Source organism: Myotis brandtii, unplaced genomic scaffold (genome assembly GCF_000412655.1).
Source record: "Myotis brandtii unplaced genomic scaffold, ASM41265v1 scaffold419, whole genome shotgun sequence".
Taxonomy (NCBI): domain Eukaryota; kingdom Metazoa; phylum Chordata; class Mammalia; order Chiroptera; family Vespertilionidae; genus Myotis; species Myotis brandtii.
Window position 1 is genome coordinate 812289 of NW_005366075.1, and position 5292 is coordinate 817580.

The window sequence follows — 5292 nt, forward strand, 5'->3', positions numbered from 1 at the left end:
TTTTTTTTTTAATTAAATCTTTATTGTTCAGGTTACATTTGTTCCTCTTTTTTTCCCCCCCATAACTCCCCTCCTCCCAGTTCCCGCCCCACCCTCCGCCCTCCCTCCCCACCCACTGTCCTCATCCATAGGTGCATGATTTTTGTCCAGTCTCTTCCCGCATCTCCCATTTCCCTTTCCCCCCCAAGAATAGTCAGTCCATTCCCTTTCTATGTCCCTGGTTCATTATAATCACCAGTTCATTCTGTACATCAGATTATTTATTCACTTGATTCTTAGATTCACTTGTTGATAGATGCATGTTTGTTGTTCATAATTCTTTCATTTGGGGATATTTGTCTTCCCACTTTTGGTGTACCTTTGTTTTTGTTTCTATGTATTAGTTCAAACTGCTATGCCTCCCAGATTTTGTGGGGTGGTCTTATGTACTCCGTGTTTTGTGGGAACCAATGGTGCAGTCTCTTAGATCTTCTGAGCTGAGTGCTCTAGGAAAGCCCGTTACTTGAGTTATTTGGGTTCTCCTGTTGTAGTTGGGTCTTGAATGTTATTGTCCCATTAGTGGATGAAGTCTCCTCTCAGGAAGGTTGAGTATGTGGCTCACCCCTGACTGACGTGTGCAAGTTTTTGTGGAGGTGCTAACTGAATAGAACAATATGCAACACAAATAAAATGCAAACCAAAAGAAACAAAATAAAAACATACACAAGCACCAACAAAATCGACCACCAGAGAAGTGAGAATTAGGAAAAAGAGAGCAAGAATGATAGAAAAAAAGAAAAAATACAAGGAGAAAACAAAACAGACAACAAAAATGGAGGAAAGAGGTATGTAGATGCACAGCTGAAATAAAGAAAACAAGAATGAAGAATTAGAGCAGTGGTTCTCAACCTTGGCTGCACATTAGAATCACCTGGGAATCCTTATAAAATCCTATTTCTGGGCCTCATCCTCCAGAAATTCTGTTTCTTTGTTATGGGGTGGGGCCACAACATTAGTAATATACTATTTTGAAGAGTGGCGTTAGAAGAAGTGGGGGGTGTCGGTCGATGGGAGACCCGGCGCAGGCAGCGCGGGGGAGGTACATTGTTTTGAGGTATGTTTGCTGAGGTCAACCCCTTCCAACTCTCCCATCCACACTCGTATACTTGTTTCAGATAGATGAGTGTGGATGGGAGAGTTGGAAGGGGTTGACCTCAGCAAACATACCTCAAAACAATGTACCTCCCCCGCGCTGCCTGCGCCGGGTCTCCCATCGACCGACACCCCCCACTTCTTCTAACGCCACTCTTCAAAATAGACTCGCCCAGGCCGAAAACCGACTTCTGTGCATGGGCCACGAAGTTTCAATCGCACTGTATGTGCACACCAGCACGTGCTATTTTGTGGAAGAGCCACACTCAAGGGGCCAAAGAGCCGAATGTGGCTCGCGAGCCACGGTTTGCCAACCACTGACCTAGGGCAGGGGTTTTCTTCTTTTCCTGCCCTACAGCTACTGGGAGGGCTTAGCTCCTCTCAGAAAAAAAGGCCGTTTTGGTTTGGGGGACCTATGACTAAATGCTCCTGCCTGGTGTTTTTCCAAGTTTCCCCAGAATGCTTTGCACCCTAGCCACTCTTTAGGCTCCTGGAGTCCGTGTCTCCCTCCCTGCACCAAAGCCTCAGGTGTGTAGCTGCAAATGAAAACTCCTGTGCTCTGGGTAAAAACAAAACAAATACAAAATGGAACTGTGGCTTTCTCTCTGACCAGCTCCAGTCTATCAGCTCCAGGCTCCACTGCAGTCCACAGCCCTGCCGCCTTTCTCAGCTGGATGTTTCACAAAACAAATACAAAATGGAACTCGGCTTTCTCTCTGACCAGCTCCAGTCTATCAGCTCCAGGCTCCACTGCAGTCCACAGCCCTGCCGCCTTTCTCAGCTGGATGTTTCATGAGCTGCAGGTCTCGGCTCTGGTGCTCCGGGCTGTGGAGTCAGCCTGAGTTCAGGGCCTCTATCTTCTGAGGGAACAGATCCTCCTATAGCCCAGTGCTACCCTCGTGAGCTCGCCCTTCCTACTGGTCTTCAGGTGTTTTCTGTCCTTCCTTGAAATAAGTCTCCTCCTCAGCTGGACCTCAGTTGGTAATTCCATGTGAATGTTCTCCAATTTAGTTGTATTTCCAGTCTGGCCCTGGGATGAGGTGCAGGTCAAATCTTCCTTTTCTGCTGCCATTTTTTCTCTCCTGAATATTTGTTTTTATCATATTGAATGTTCTCTCCTGAATGTTTGCTTTAATTGCATTGACTTTTTTTGGCACCTCCAACCTGTATCATGAAGATTTAAAGTGGTTAACATTTACCCATCCACTTAAGCAATCCTATATAATAAAAGTTTAATATGCAGATCGACCAAACAGTGGAAGGACCAGTCGCTATGATGCACACTGACCACCCGGGGGCAGACACTCAGTGCAGGAGCTGTCCCCTGGTGGTCAGTGCGCTCCCACAGGGAGAAAGCCGCTCAGCCAGAAGCCTGACTCACATGGCCTATGAGAGGACACAGGCCGAGCTGAAGGACACCCTCCACTAATGCACGAATCTCATGCACCGGGCCTCTAGTATAAAATATGACCTAATATAAGTGAATAAAAGAAATCAGGACAAAGATGTCCTAATCTGTAGAATTTGTGAATATGTTATCTGATATGCTAAAAAAGACTTTGCAGATGTGATGAAACTAAGGATCTTGAGATGGGAACATTACTAGTATTCTGTATTATCCAGGAGGCCCCGATGCCATCACAAGGGTCCTGTAAAGGAAGGAGGAAGGCAGGAGAGTAAGAAAAGGTATGATAATGAAAGGAGAGGTGGGAGTGATGTGGGGCCAAAAGCCAAAGAATGTGGGCAGCCTCTAGAACAGTGATGGCGAACCTTTTGAGCTCGGCATGTCAGCATTTTGAAAAACCCTAACTTAACTCTGGTGCCGTGTCACATATAGAAATTTTTTGATATTTGCAACCATAGTAAAACAAAGATTTATATTTTCGATATTTATTTTATATATTTAAATGCCATTTAACAAAGAAAAATCAACCAAAAAAATGAGTTCGTGTGTCACCTCTGACAAACCTGTCATAGGTTCGCCATCACTACTCTAGAAGCTGGAGGACAATGAAACAGATTCTCCCCTGAAGTCTGCAGAAGGACTCAGCCTTGCCAACGTGTTGATTTTAGCCCAGTGAAACTGATTTCAGACTTTTGCCCTTCAAACTGTAAGACAAATTTGTGTGGTTTTTATACCTCTAAATTTGTGGTAATATATTACAGAAGTAATGAGAAACTAATACAGATTAGTACAAAAAAATGCATCCTGATGGCCAGTGGTTGGCACCAATTGGCTCTATATATTTTTGTGATCAACTCAAAACTGGCAAATAAATCGTGACTTAATTTGACCAAAAGCTAAAGACATATCAGTTGTAAGGGAGAAGCACAATCCTTCCTCTTAGACTTTCCAAGGAGAAATCTCTAAGGCTGTTTATAAAAAGATGCTTTGCCTACTCAGGTAACGGAAAAATCTACCTATGTATGAGGAATTTCCAATTTAAAAATGTTCCAAAAATAAATGGTTTCTTTCCAGACTGCTTTATGTTATTCAATAAATATCTACCACTCATTCTTACATTCTTTTTCTTCGGCAATAAATTTCTTCATTTATTTCACTTTCTCCAAAATATCAAAATATTTTTCCTCTATATAGGAAGAACCCTAATTTTTTTTTGCTTTCTCCCTTGCTCCTTAGGTCAAAATCTTTAGTTTTATATTGTATCTGTAGGAGGGAGAAAGGGAAGGTAGCCTTAAAACTCAAAGAAATGACAATCACCACCACATTGAACTGACATAGGCCTGTGAACCTGGGTACTCATTAATTAAAAATATCAGTTCTCTAACAAAGTATTAACACCCAATATGTGGCATACCAACCAACATCAAATGAAAAATAGCAAACCTGTCAGTAATTCCTATGTATAAGGAATGTAATTTAACTTTAGTATTTTATCTTTCAATAAACTCTTTAACCAATATTTTTAAGAGCAGAGTCCGAAAATTATTCCAAAGTATTCAAGCAATCAAACAATGATTTTCAATGCATTAGGATACAGAAGGGGAAAAGTAACCAGATTTACCTTTCATTTAAAAAAGGAAATTTGATAAACCAACCTCAATGTGTATGTTATTTGCATGGTGGCCTGACAAATAATTAAATCATGAAAGCATAGTTTTTGAACCAGAAACAACTTTAGGAATTGTCTAAACTCAAATCCCCCAGTTCACAGATGAGGAGACTCAGACCCTATATCAGTCACTGAGCTAACTAAACCTAGAATCACTAACTTGAATGAGGACATTCAAAGTCATGTGTTACAAAGCAGTAAAAACAAACATACTGAAGAGAGGGAAAAGACCTTGACCCAGCTTTGCCAATGTCATGCTTCCAGTCTTTAGTCCAGAGGTGGGCAAACTTTTTGACTCGAGGGCCACAATGGGTTCTTAAACTGGACCGGAGGGCCGGAACAAAAGCATGGATGGAGTGTTTGTGTGAACTAATATAAATTCAAAGTAAACATCATTACATAAAAGGGTACGGTCTTTTTTTTTTTTTAGTTTTATTCATTTCAAACGGGGGCCGTAGTTTGCCCACGGCTGCTTTAGTCTATACTACCAATCTTCACTTTGAGATACACTTACCACTGGGGATATATAGTACAGAGATTGCCTAAGGAGTACATAGGCACAATTAGTTTTAAGATCAATTTCTAGGTCTTCAACTTTCATATGTACTCTTAGTCTGTTCAGGCTACTACAACAAAATACCACAAACCGAGTGGCTTATAAAAAACAGAAATTTATTTCTTACATTCTTGAGATTAGAAAGTTGAAAAACAAGGTGCCACAGATTCAGCATCTAGTGGGGACCTGCTCCTTTGTTCACAGACAGCCATCCTTTTGCTGTGACTTCATACATTGGAAGGGGTTAGGGAGCTCTCTGGGGCCTCTTTTATAAAAGCACTGATCCCACTCATTATGCCTAATAATGACCTAATCACTTCCTAAAGGCCCTACCTCCTAGTACCATTCCTTTGGAGATGAGGTTTCAACAAATAAATGAAGGGATCCAGCAGAACACAAACATTCTGTCAGTGACATCATTCTCTTTCCTAAAAATTCTGTAAGAACAATTGAGGTCTAACCTTTCTTTTTTTTTTTTAATACCTGCCCAGTGCTTGGAAGTACTTAATTCATGTTATAAAATTGTTTGTT

The 5292-nt window shown here is 41.5% G+C and overlaps 1 protein-coding gene and 1 long non-coding RNA gene across 2 annotated transcripts in view; one reads left to right on the forward strand and one right to left on the reverse strand.

Annotated features, from left to right (window-relative positions):
- Positions 1–5292, reverse strand: part of FANCC (Fanconi anemia, complementation group C) — a 259948-nt gene that overhangs the window by 236089 nt on the left and 18567 nt on the right. The gene's annotated exons all lie outside the window — the stretch shown is intronic.
- The window catches only part of LOC106727380, a 21887-nt gene that overhangs the window by 11551 nt on the left and 5044 nt on the right, over positions 1–5292 (forward strand). The window contains exons 2-3 of the long non-coding RNA XR_001363562.1: positions 580–583; positions 3308–3323. This is a non-coding gene — a long non-coding RNA (uncharacterized LOC106727380). The remainder of the gene's footprint in view (positions 1–579; positions 584–3307; positions 3324–5292) is intronic.